This window comes from Pteropus alecto, unplaced genomic scaffold (assembly GCF_000325575.1).
Source record: "Pteropus alecto unplaced genomic scaffold, ASM32557v1 scaffold40, whole genome shotgun sequence".
NCBI lineage: Eukaryota > Metazoa > Chordata > Mammalia > Chiroptera > Pteropodidae > Pteropus > Pteropus alecto.
Window position 1 is genome coordinate 6,325,496 of NW_006431919.1, and position 13,483 is coordinate 6,338,978.

Here is a 13,483-nt window from a genome sequence, read left to right on the forward strand (position 1 = left end):
CATAGAGTTTGAATCATAAAATGGCCCTTAAGTAAATGAGAGCCTTAATAGTGCTTGAGTTTCTTAGTCGTGACCTGAAGAGGCCGCTTACAAAATCACAGACGCTATTTATAAAGCCCGGGAAATTCCTCCTTTTTGCCTTTGGAAAGTTTTCTGGTTAGGCTGTGACTTAAGGATAAATCCTAATGCCCAATGAGCGGGGCTTTACCAGGCCCAGCTTTTGGGATAAATGTGAAATGACAGCGTGTGTTCTCCAGAAGTTACGGAGTTGACTACGACCTCGTATCATGGCTGGGCCATGGTGTCCACGAAATGCTTTTGGAACCACACACCTCCCACCCACCAGCTCAGAGTGTTTTATTAGCACTTCACTGATGCAGTTTCTAATGAAGGTCACAAAGTTAAACTTATCACCCAGTAGCCGGGGTTGATAGTTCACATCTCAATCTTATCCCTTGGCCTCTTTTTCTCCTTCCAATTGCTTTCTGAGGATAGACTTGCTCACTTGGGGGAGCGCTTGGCGGTGAGCAAGAACCCAAGGAAAAATAAAAATCAAGTTGCATAAGGCAGAAACGAAAGTTCTGAAACTGTATCACAGTTGGCTCCCCAAATGTGGAATTGAACCCATCCATTTCAAGGGGATGATATGACTCAATAACAAGTCACTGTGTTTTCTTCTGTCTTCTGTTTCTCTTTCTTAGGCATCAGAGTAAAGCCTGATTTTGAAAAGGTATCTGTCAAAGGGATTCCCTTTTGCTTTCCCCAGCTTCCATTCAAATATAATTGATGACAGCAGCCTTTTAAAGAAATCTACACTTGAAATAGAAAGATATTCACTGAAAATGAATATATAACTAGATCCTTGATATTCATAATCAAAGTAAACTGATAATGTTCTCAAATCTCCAAATTCATGAATACTGGAGTATATAATTTCTTCAATCTCTTTATGTATAAAACAGAATATGTCAACAGCAGTATTATAGGTATTTTGAGCTGGGTAATTCTTTGTCATAGGGACTGTCCTGCACATTGCAGGATGTTAGCAGCATCCCTGGCTTCCCCCCAATTTGATGCCAGTAGCACACCCCTGACCCCACTGTAATCACCAAAATTATCTTCAGAAACTGCCAAATGGCCCTGTGAGACAAATTCCCCCCTCATCCCGGTTGAGAACCACTGATGTAGAGTGAGGCTAATTTGTCCTTCTGTAGATTACTTGGAGGACTAAAAAGGATTGCGTGCAAGGTGAGACCAAGAAATCTGCAAGTGGTGAGTTTTGGGAGGCCAGCAGTGTTTACTCACAAACTGATTGATTTATTCAGATACCAAACTCACAATGCAGGATTAGTCTTTAAAAAAGTACCTAAGTCCTCTTCATAAGTGTCTTTAAAAACAATTGATTCAGGACATAGTAAATTGGCAAAGGGTACAGGTCTATTAGCGTCCCAGGCACCTTTGGTGTGAAGTCATTTGTAGCATATTACGTCATTTCTTTTTTGAGTGCCACAATTTGGATTATGAGGATTTTATCTCTATCTTCCCAGAATAGTGCCTGGCACTCAGTATATGCTTTAAAAAAAAAGTTAAAGGAGGGGGGGGAATGGAAGATAGCCTTTCAAAAATAGCCTCAGTGAAGGGTTAAAGAAGTACAGATTAGTAGCTGATAGAGGGTCACGAGGATAAGGAGCACGGCATAGGGAATGTAGTCAGCAGTAAGGTAATGGCTAGGTGGAGAGCCAGGGGGAAGATAGAGTAATCAGTGGGATTGTTTCATAAACTATAAAAATGTCTAACCAATGTGCTGTTTACTTGAAACTAATAATAAAATTAAATTAAAAAACAAAACAAAGGACAAACAAAAATATAACCTCAAAGAGCCAGCATTCACGTAGGCACAGGTCAAATCTTATCATCCTTTTATTAACTCTTGAGTTCTGCTCCAAGCTTGAACCTCACAGTGCCTATGAGCTGCATGACCTTGGTAAATTGCTTTAATGTTCTATGCCTGAGTGTCCTCATCTGTAAGATGGGGATATTAACAGTACACACCTCATAGAATTGTGGCGAGGATTCAAAAACGTAATATATAAATGGTATATACCTGATGCTTGTATAATGTTAGTTAATATGATTATTGTCACTGTCGTTGTTATTAAAGTATAAAGTAAATTTATTTTGGTTTTCAGGTACAGAAAGTTTAGTTAATCATACTCTTCTGGTCATGTCACGTTTTATTATGGATCTGTACAAGGTTTTACTCTCAAATTTATATGTATTTACTTCTTTCCATTCTCATACCCCACATTCACCAGTATAGAAAATCATTCTCACATAGTTATCAAATATCCTTTGTTAATGTGTTCTTACAAAATGTATATTGTTTTATATGCACACGTCTTCAATTTCTATAAGTTATATTGTGCTGTGTGGGACTCTTTTTTACCCAGCCTGTTATTGCTTGTTCCTGTATTCCTTCACATGTACGTGACAGTGGATGTTATACATCAACACATTTCACCTATGTATTCTCCCAACAATGAGAACCCCAATGGCCTCCAACTCTCCACAGATGACACCGTCATGAATACTCTCATACATAAACCCTTAAGGTATGTGTGAGGACTCGTTTGGGATATATACTGGTCACACGTTCTTGTCAAGCAGAAGCTGAAGTGAGAAAGCATTCCACATGTTCAGTCTTGCCATTTGAATATCATTATTGCCTACAGTTCATTCAGAGCAATAACATTAACATAGGTGTAAGATACAATGATAAATATCTATTTATTGTATGTTTTTATATGCCAGATGTTTTATATGTTGGGGTCCCCAAGACCACCCTCAGGTTCAGTAATTCTCTAGGAGAACTCTTAGGACTTGGCACATAGTCAAGCTCACAACTATGTTTTATTTCAGTCAAAGGATACCAAGCACAATCAGCAGAGGAGAAGGTGCTTGGGGCCAAGTCCAGAAGAAACCAGAGCAAGCCGCCAGAGTCCCCTCTCAGTACCGGCAAACCAAATGCACTTTATTCTCCCAGCAACAAGTTGTGACAACAACTAATGTTGCTAAACAGGGACATTCATTAGAGATTCAGTGTCCAGGGCTTTGACTGGGGCTAGTCACCCAGGCAGCCTGTGCCTGGGTGTACCAGAATTCCAGAAGGGAAGCAAATATCCATCATAAACCATATTGTTTGTCCAAAGAGTTGAGGAATAGTGCACAATTCCTATAAGTTCTGGGAATGGTGGGAACCCTTCCCAAATCTGGATTTCCAGATGCCAACCAAGAGCCAGCCTTATAAGCTGGCCTTTCAAAGGATAGCATTCAGACCTGTGATGTTAACTCTTTCCTATTCATTTATTTTCATTTGTCCGTCAAAGCATATAATGGCAGAAAAGCAGATGATAATATTCTCTTTTTAAATACAGAAACTGAGGCTTAGAGAGTTAAATAACTTGCCCCCGGTCACAAAGCTCAAAAGAGAAAGAGCCAGGAGGTGCCCCAAACTTCTTAGAAAGTAATCTCTTTTTTAAAGGGATTTCAAAAGTTGACATTCTCTCTGCAATTAATTTAGGCTTGTCTCCAGTAATTAGACACACAAGATTTGATCACTTTCTCTTCACTGAAAATAACTTGACCTATTATTTCCTTATGTGGGAAGCAGTTCCTGGGAATAACCTTAAATAATTAAAGTGACATAAGTCGAAGGTATAGCCATGGCTACCGTCCTGAGTAAGTGACATTTTTGGGGTTGGTGATTTGAACCAAGCAGATGCCAGAACCATGGCTTATCCTTGCGCTCTCCCGCCATCCCCAAAACACTATTATAATAGTGATCCAGAGGTGGTGGAAACAAGTCACCACAAACTAAGCAGGAGAACAAAGGGTCAGGATTGTTGGACCACGTTCAGCCCTGGCTTGGTGAATGTTAGCAAGCCCTCTTCTCTTTGTGCCTCAGTCTCCTTGTTTCTGAAATGAGGCCAACAATTTCTGCCCTACCCACTGTACGCTATTATTTTGGAGATCAGATTAAGATAGCAAATGTAGAAGTATTGAGTAGTTAAAAAGGGCTTATATCAGATATTAATCTTTTAGCTACATGTATCTTTTGGCCAAAAAAAAAAAAAAAAAAAGTCTTTTATCGGGGCATAAAACTGAAAACTCCAGGAGTAGGTCTGTCAACATAGGCAGCTGGATAAAAGAATCAAAACATTGTCACTACAGATTGGTTTCTCCCTGGCCAGCTTTCAGGCTCCATTTTCCTTCTTGCAAGCCCCTTTCTCAAAAGTTTCTCCCCTTGTGGTTATAAAATGGCTGCATTGAACTTGCTATCTCTGAATGTCAAATGTCTCAGGAAAGAAGGGGCAGCTTTTTTACAATCTCAAATTGAGATTCCCAGAATTCAGTCTCACTGCCTGTTATTGGCCTCAGTTGGGTCACATGCCTGGCCGTAAACCAATCAGTGCTACCAGGAGATGCCCAATGCTCATTGGCTGTACCCAGGCCACACGCCACCCTTGTAACTGAGAGTGCAACCAGTAATATCAGAACCACTTGGAAAGGCAGCCTGGGAGGTGTAGGTCTCCAAGTGGCTAACACCAGTAGAAGGACGATAATGTTGGTAATGAAAATTTGGTGGCATCCTCTCAACATTCTATGTATGTAATCTTATTAAAACATCATAGATCTAAGGAAGCAATGTGTTCCACCAGCTGGCTGGTGTGTAACAGACGAAACTGAAATGTACTTTTCTGAACACTGCATTTCATGGGGAGCGACAGCTTCCCACAAGCTCACACCATTTGTCAAACATGCAGACAGGGGTGTAGTTCAGCAACACAGAGACTCCCTCCCTCTCCAACCCCATTTAGAGCTTTATTTCCCAGCTCTTGTCATACTGGCTCACTTAGAGAAAGGTAACTGTATAAGGTAATTATGAAGATAGCATTTAATTAGTTTTGGTTTCAAATCAAGGTATTTTCTGCAAACTAATGCTGATGGACACTAATGAATGAAACCCTGTGATTAAAACATCTGTCACTGTCAAGCAGGGTCGATTCAGGGTGAGGATTGGCTCATCACTGGGAATGCGATGATGGCCACAGAAAGCCAAATTAGCCAAACCTAATGTTCCCCTAATCGTTCGGTGATTGAGCTGACAGTGATTGGTCGCAAACATGCACCGATGAGCGGTAATGAAGTTGCTACCGGAAAAAAAAATTCAGGCTAATTAGCTAGACAAAAATGTTAATTTAATCAAAGAAACATGTATTCATTAAAGGTGTGTAAGAGAGCTGGAGGAGAAAATTGGCTCAGTCATTGAGGAGGTAAAATTGTAGCTGCCAAGCAAGACATCTCGGCTTCGCAGCCTCATTCCTCAATTTCCTGTGTATCGTAGAAAACAGTCTGGTTACACTTAAGCAAGTCATGTGGTCTTTTTTCTTCAGATCTGATGATTGTAAAGGAGAGATCATCTGCAAAGCAATATTGAGTAAAAGCAAAAGCTTATCTCATTTTATCCCTGGAGGATTAATTAATTCCTCTGGAAATGTTCTTTTACTTTGAAATACGTAGCCTGCCAGAGAAGAAATGGTTCTCGGGGATTATCTAATGCATGCTATTCTATTTACAAGGAGAAAAATGTGGTAGAGAGAGTCTGTATCACTTGCTCAAGGCCACATAGCATAGCACATTTTAGTTTGTACATTAGACACATGACTCCTCATGTAGTCAATGGAATGTAACTTGTGAAGTAAGTATATAGCAGATATTTCCTGCTTGTGTCACTAGGCCAAGGACATCCTCGGACTTTTTTTTTTTTTTTTTTTTTTTTTTTACAGAGAGACATTTATTCGAAAAGATTATGATCTAGCTGTACTTGTAATTATGAAGAAAGTGAAAAATCTGATGAACAAAAACTATTTGTTTATTTCTTGCATGGGATGACACATGTGAAAGCACTGGGAGTAAGGAGGACTATTTAGTTATCATCTCTTTCTACATCAAGTACTAAAATTATTTTCCGTGGAGACATAGGCATTCCTTTGTGAGTTTTGTATCCTGTTACCAGCATATGTGACCAGAGTCCAGGTATACTAATGTCCATAGGTTAGTAACCACTTAATAAATTAATTTATCCCTTCATCCATCCATTTCTTAATCTAACAGATACGTCTGAAGATGAGTTTGAAGTGGGAAACATTGTTCAATATAGGCCTTTGGAGAATTCTCTCCGGGTTGAGAGGGAGACTTGACTCCCAACGATTGCCTATTTTCTGTCCAAAATGCTTATAAACCACATCTTGAGCTGGTGAAATTCTACTCATCTTTCAGTCCTTGTTTGAATATTTTGTCCTCTAAGTAGCCATCCCTGGCTCTCACACCAAGTAGGGACCCATCTGGGTGCCCACACCAGCACTGTCATCCTGCATTTATCATGGCACCTATCACCCAAATTGAAAGTAACCTGCTTGAAGACCTGTTTCTCTTGCTTAGACTCTAGTTTCTCAAAATATGGTCCAGTTACCACACACTTCAAAATTGCTTGGTGGTGGTTTGTTCAAAATTCAAATTCGTTGGCTCTTCCCAGACTTTATTAATCAGAGGGAAAGATGTATAGTGTGGATTTTAGCAAGTTTCTTGTAAGATCTGGAAGCACTCCTTCTCCTCTCAGCTCCCTGAAGAATGGACAGGTACATGAAGTACTCAATACGCATTTTGGAATGAGGGAATGGATGTATGAACAAATGAATTCTGATTATAAGAAATAAGTAATAGGATCGTGTAGCAAGAATATCCCTAAAGACTTTGATGTACAGCTTTGCTGGTATAGGATCCCATTTCTTATCTCTGATGCTGCAGAAGCTTAGAAGTAATAGCATTTTGGAAGTTGAAAGGGACCTTGAAGATCCTCTGATCCACTGCTGTGGCCGAGATGACCAGGTGGAAAGAGACTTGCCTAAGGTCACAGAGCACATTAATGAATCAGAACCCATGCTTTCATACACATCCATCGCCTTTCCTACTCTTACTGCCATACCTCTGAAAGAAAGGGTCAAACTCTCTCCTGTTTTATAAAGAATTAGAAACAAATACAATTTTTTGATAGTTTTCGGATAACTAACATCCACCCCTCCTAGACACTGCTCCCTTATAGCTAAGCAACTCAGCCAAGTCTAATTCATGGAGAAGTTCTTATCAAAATGTCAGGGTGCTGATGATTTCAAGTTGTAACCAGCAATCAGCTTCATAGAATGGGAGGACCCCAAGACTTGAAAGACCCTCACTGTCATTTAGTCCACTGTGTTTCATCTTTTATTCACCCACATTTAGTCATCACAATTTTTGCAATATTTAAATACCATTTTTCTTCAAATGAACTTTGAAAAATATTAGATTCATCCTAAATAGTAATATTCATGGAATCGTGGGTTTGATGTGCCAGTTTTTTTCTACTGTGTATTTGAAAATGTTACTTTAAATGCTATTCTTGTACTATGTAAATCATCTTATATAATCAGTGGCACATGCATCATGCACTGAGATACAAATTCCTCATTACTTTAGTTGGATTCTGTTATCTTTCCTTTATACCCTAAAGTAGAGTATTCATAAATTCTTGAAAGAAATGTTTTTATGGTCTAATTGAAATGAAGATGAAGATACTATCCTAGAGTCTTCTTAATTCCTCTGCAGTGTAGTCTCTGGAAGGCAGGTTTGACAGTCTTGTATGTTAACATCATGCCCAGAGCTATCTGGTTATTTTTAAGAAATGAAGATGGCACAGCGTTTGCTAAGGTAGAAACTGAAGTTCTTTTATATGTCTGGCAAATTTTATAGTATATAAAGGCTGTTTCATTGCTGTGATTAAACAATGAATACACTGTTGCATTAGCATCTGGATTTTACATCATTTTCAAGGAAACAGATTCTTGGTAACAGATAGAAATGATTCATATTTATCTAGCAACAAAGAATAATCCCAAATGACCGTTAGATTCAGGGAAAATAAAGAGGAGATAGCTAATTCCACTCTTTCCAAAATATGCATATGTCTTTAAAAAAAAAAAAAAAACTTTTGGAAATTATAACCAAGTTCAACTTCTGGAATCACCATTTTGGACTTGTTATAAGGGGTGTTTGAGCACTCAAATGATTTCCAGTTACAGATTTTCTAGGTTTAAAGCAGAGAAGCCATGAGAATCCTGGCAGCCTAAAGAAAATTACATTTGGAGGCATTACATTTACGCCTAAGTGTGCTCACCTAGGGTATGCCTTGGAAAGGCTGGATTTGCAACCTCGAAATGGCACCACACTCAATTGGGAGTTTAAGGCTCTCCATAAGGGCTTTGAATTAGGAGAGCATATTTGTCAGATTTAGGGACAGTAGGAAATTGAGCATTTTTGGAAAACCATAAATGAGTTAATGTAGTGTTCAGGACAAGCTGTGAATTGGCCTCTCAAAGGAGGTTTGTCGTAATAACCTGCTGTAAAAATTACCAGTGCCTTTCTGGTGGTTTTCACCATATGCTCCTGCTCTGAGAGCTGGCATTTTCTGGCAGACATTGCAACTTAAGGGCCTGTTATTCTGCGAGGTGGACTTTGGCTTCGTTTTCTACGTGCTTCCAGGTGGGCAATTTGCAGCAAGGGAGGGAAGCCTGTGGGAAGTTAAGTAAAGATGGAAAGGTCTTTTTCAGAAGATTGTTTTCATGTGCAGCAGCAAGAAGACCATAGCTAAAGAGAGGCGTTTATATTTCTAAACGACAGAAAGGAAAGTTCACCTCACCTGCCACCCCTCCCAGGAAGCTTTCTTGAGCTACTGCAGCTCATGCTGTGCTAGCCTGTTGATGCGGTTGTAGAGTACCTCTCATCTCTACTGCAGTGTTTAGCAAGTAGTCATTTTCTACCCTCTCTTTTCTCTTTCCCATTCCTCATGGGGAACCCTAACCAAATGAGGCCCCATTATCTATTTTTTAAAAAACCTTTTGTACTCTTTTTTAGCACCTAATTTAATTATGACAGCCAAAGAGACTTATAATAATAGCTACAGTAGTAATTACGGTAGTAATACTAGTCATAACTTACATTTATTAAATGCATTGTTGATGGCTACAATGCTACCTAAATTTCCCAGGAATTGACTCCCTGTTTAACCTTTGAACAACCCTAAGAGGGTTACATTTATTTCCTTCATTCAAGAGGCATTAAAAGCAAGTAATGTTAAGTAAGTTGCCCAAAGTCAGAAAGAATACTCAAGCCCAGGCAATGTGTGTCTACAGCTTCCACCTCTAACCACAGGGCTGTCTGTTTCAGGCTGTGAAAAATAAGAGATGACATCTAATCTTGATAGAGAAGCCTGCTCCAGGCAGTGTCCTAAGAGACCCAATGTTTATGTGCTATATGTGTACTTTTGCTTTATGCTTGAAAAGAAATTTTAACTACCAAGAACCGATTTTCATCCTGTTGGGGGTTATGTACGATAGAGCCCCAGTGAGAATAGAGCATGAGTCTTTCTAGGCCCCATTTTTAAGCTGTTTGACGTGAGCTCTGAAAAACCAAAGTGAAGCAAAATTTTGATTAAGAGCTCACTGTGCAAGATACTCAATGAGCCAGGAATCCTTTATGTTTGCACCTTCATTGAATACCTTGCCTGATTGTATCAGATCGCTCTGGAAAAGTTGGAAATGAGCAAGATTTACCTTCTGTGCCTTCCATGCAATCTTTCGAAGCCCAGAACTCATCGATCCATCCTACAGAAGGTCAGTTAGTTTTTATTATTGAAGTAAAATTCACATAATCTAAAATTGGCCACTTTACAGTGAACAATTCATTGGCATTTAGTATAATCAAAATGTTGTGCAACTGCCATCTCTATCCTATCTAGTTCCAAAACATTTTCATCATCCCGGAAGGAAACTGTGGCCATCAGGCAGTCACTCCCCATTCCCCCAGCCCTTGGAAATACAGGTCTGCTCTGCCTCTGTGGATTTACCTCTTCTAAATACTTCCTATAAATGGAATCACAGTATGTAGCCTTTCATGTTGTGTTGTAGCATGTATCAGTACTTCATTCATTTGTATGGCTGGATAATATTATTTCTTATGCCTAATGCCACATTTTATTTATGTTAATCAGTTGATGGACATATAGGTTGTTTCCAGTTTTTGGCTATTAGAAATGATGTTATGAACGATTTGTTTACAAATATTTATGGCCATATGTTTTCAGTTCTCTTGGTATAGAATGGAATTGTTAGATCATATGGTCCTTCTAGGTTTAACGTTTTGAGGAACTTCCAAATTCTTTTCCACAGTGGCTGGACCATCTTGAATTCCCACCAGTAATACAAACAAGTTCCAATTTTTGCGCAACCTCATTAACACTTATCATTCATCTTCTTTATTATTGCCATCCTACTAGATATGACATGATATCTCAATGTAGTTTCAATTTCCATTTACCTAATGACTAATTTTGAACAGCACTTCATGTGCTTATTGGCCATTTTATAGTCTTCTTCGGATAAATGTCTATTCAAATCCTCACCACACCACCTTTAAAAAAAAAAAAATCTTTTTATTTTCATAAGAGTTCCAGATACTAGACCCTTATCAGATATGTGATTTGCAAATATATTCTCCCATTCTGTGAGTTGTCTTTTCACTTTTCTTGATGGTATCCTTCGAAGCACAATAACTTTTAATTTGGGTAAAATACAATTCACTGATATCTTTGTAGTTAATGTTTGTGCTTTTGATATTATATTTAAGATGCATTGACATTTTAATGGGCTTCTTTCCATTATTAAACCTTTAACCTAAGTATTAAAACTTTAATTCTGTGATTTCAGACCCTCTAGTAGAATAAGACGAGACTAGTTTTGGTGGGAGTGGCCTTGCAGGAACATCTTTTAAGTTGACACAGCAGTCACCTTCTCTGAACATCATAAAGCCACTCTAAGCACATAGGAGATAAATCTGTAACAAATGTAGCACACTGGCCTAGGGTACAGTTTGGGATGCAAATAGGCCTGAATTTGAAGCCACCCACTACTTACTTGTTAGCTGTTTGTCCTTGACTGAGTTAATGAATCACTCTTAGTTTTCTTTTTCTGTAAAGGGAGGGTGATAATTCTCCTTCATGAGGACATTTTATAAATAGCTTGATTCAGCATGTGGTACATAGTGCATGCTTGATAAATGTTATTTTTAGCTATATTATTAATAACTATTTATTCTTTACTAATCATTACATATGTTACAAAACTAAAATGAAAGGCCATTCTCATATTCAGTGGTTCTGTATTATCTATGCAACAGTTCTCTTTTAATGTGACTAATTGAAAGATGATTGCACAGATAAACCTTTTGCATTTGCAATCAAAATTTGCCATTGCCATGTAGCTTAGTTGTGTCTTTCCCCATGGGTTTAAAAATGAGAGGCCTATTGGTCACCTGTGTAAGTGCAAGGAAAGTTTACCTGGAAACGTGTGTGGAATCTAGCCAAGGTAGTTTCCTTAACTCAGATCCCTGCAGTTTATTCTTAGGACACCATCGGGCCTTGGGGGTTAATTTTATGTACTCTCTGAGTGCTGCAAATGGGCAAATTGTTTATAGTCACTCAAGTTAGAAATGGCTGATTTGGATGGAAAGAATAACTTGTGATTCTGCGCATTGTCACAAGAGCACTTCCCTAACTGTGAAATGAATGTTTTATCCAAGGAGAGCAGTAGCAGGCTATGTTTGAGAGTTGAAAGTTTCTAAATCTGGGAGTTCACTTTGGCCCCAAGTAATGGTACACTTTCTTGGGTGAACAATTTAACATGGTTCAGTAGGAGGAAACAATAGACTTAGCTCAGTGTGGAAGCAGGGTGGTTGTTTTCAAGGGAAGGGAGTGGTTGAGTATAATTCTGCTAAGAAATCATGTATTGTTTTTCTCTATTCTCTGAGTTAATGAAATACATTCAGACCAGTCGAGTGTGTTCTGCAGGTAAGACTGGGTTGAGAAGTCAGGATTCTGAAGATACTCTTAAACCCTAGGAGTCAGGCTAATACAGGAGAAAGCATAGAAATGGAATTAGGATGCCCTGTTTTAAACCTCAGCTCTACCGTCCACCACCTCTGGACCTTTCAATTGTCCCCTTGTCTCTGGAATTCAGTTCTGTTAACTATCATTGGAAGACTAGAGTAAAAATAAATATGTTGGTGATTGTTAAATTATTTTTATTTTTTATTTAATTATTATTTTTTTAGGTGAGGCAACCCTTGGTTGACCTCACAGATTGCAAGGACCTTGTCAGTTTACAATCCCTTATTTTTTTTACACCTACAGCATCTGGTCTTCCTAGGTGGTCTCCCATCCAAGTACTAACCAGGCCCGACCCTGCTTAGCTTCCGAGATTAGACATGTTTGGGCTTGTTCAGGGTGGCATGGCCGTAGACTAAATTATTTTTTATTTTTCAATGGCAATGCATACACACCACAAGATAAAATTCAGTGATACAAGAGTATATTTCAACCCACGGTATAAACATAGTTTTGCTGCCTGTTACTTTCTCTTTCTATGATATGAGTCCCTACATTTTCAAGTCATCTTTGTAACTGTCACTTATCATCTTGCCTAACGGTCCTTCATTCCCTACCTGTTGATCTAGGTAAAAACCCTGTGTCTTCCTTTATAAATGTTCTGAATTTTATTACTTATATTAATAAACATCAGGTACCAGGCAAGGTATTGGGGATATGACAGAGAATAAGAAAATGTTCCTGTTCTCATGGGGCTTGTGTTCTAGTGGTGGAAACAGATAGAAAACAAAATAATTTGGGTGTTGTTAGTATTTTTGAAGGAAATAGACAGCTGTGATAGAGTAAAGGACCTACTTTACAGAGGATATATATTTTTATGTACATAGCTTTCTAGTCTACCTCCTCGTGGACTATTTGCTTTTAATATATGCTCAAATTTGAGACTAATGTTCCAAAGAATAGTAACAACTTCACGGACCCTTCATAAAAGCATAGCTAAATCCTTGTCGGGAACAGTGTTGCCAACAGGAGTCAGCCGCAGCAGTGTGTGGCCCTTGCTCGCACCCCAGGGATCGTTAGGCTGAGTCTCCGTCACCACTGTCTGGGACTATGAGTGTTAGAAGGTGGATCGGGCTAATTGAAGGCTGCACATGCTCATCTCTCACAGTCTGATTTGCAGGTTCCTGTTTCACCACACCCTGGGTGACTGCTGATTGGGTATAACTGACATCCCTGTGACATGTATGGACTCCAGGACCAGGAAGAGGGGGACACTTGGGATCCATTCGAGACTCTGGTACTAATTTGTTGTGTGTCATTGAGAGAGTCAGTAAACTTTTCTGGGCATCAGTTCCTCGGCTGTAAAAATGAGGGGTGACTTGGTGTGCAGTGGCTTCTGGATTGTATCCCATGAACCAGAAGTAATATGGCATACTGGACGGGGGTCAGGTG

The 13,483-nt window shown here is 39.1% G+C and overlaps 1 protein-coding gene and 1 pseudogene across 2 annotated transcripts in view; one reads left to right on the forward strand and one right to left on the reverse strand.

The window, feature by feature from the left end:
- Positions 1 to 13,483, forward strand: part of SGCD (sarcoglycan delta) — an 818,344-nt gene that overhangs the window by 548,992 nt on the left and 255,869 nt on the right. The window lies entirely within an intron of this gene.
- Positions 12,329 to 12,447, reverse strand: LOC112475305 (annotated as a pseudogene).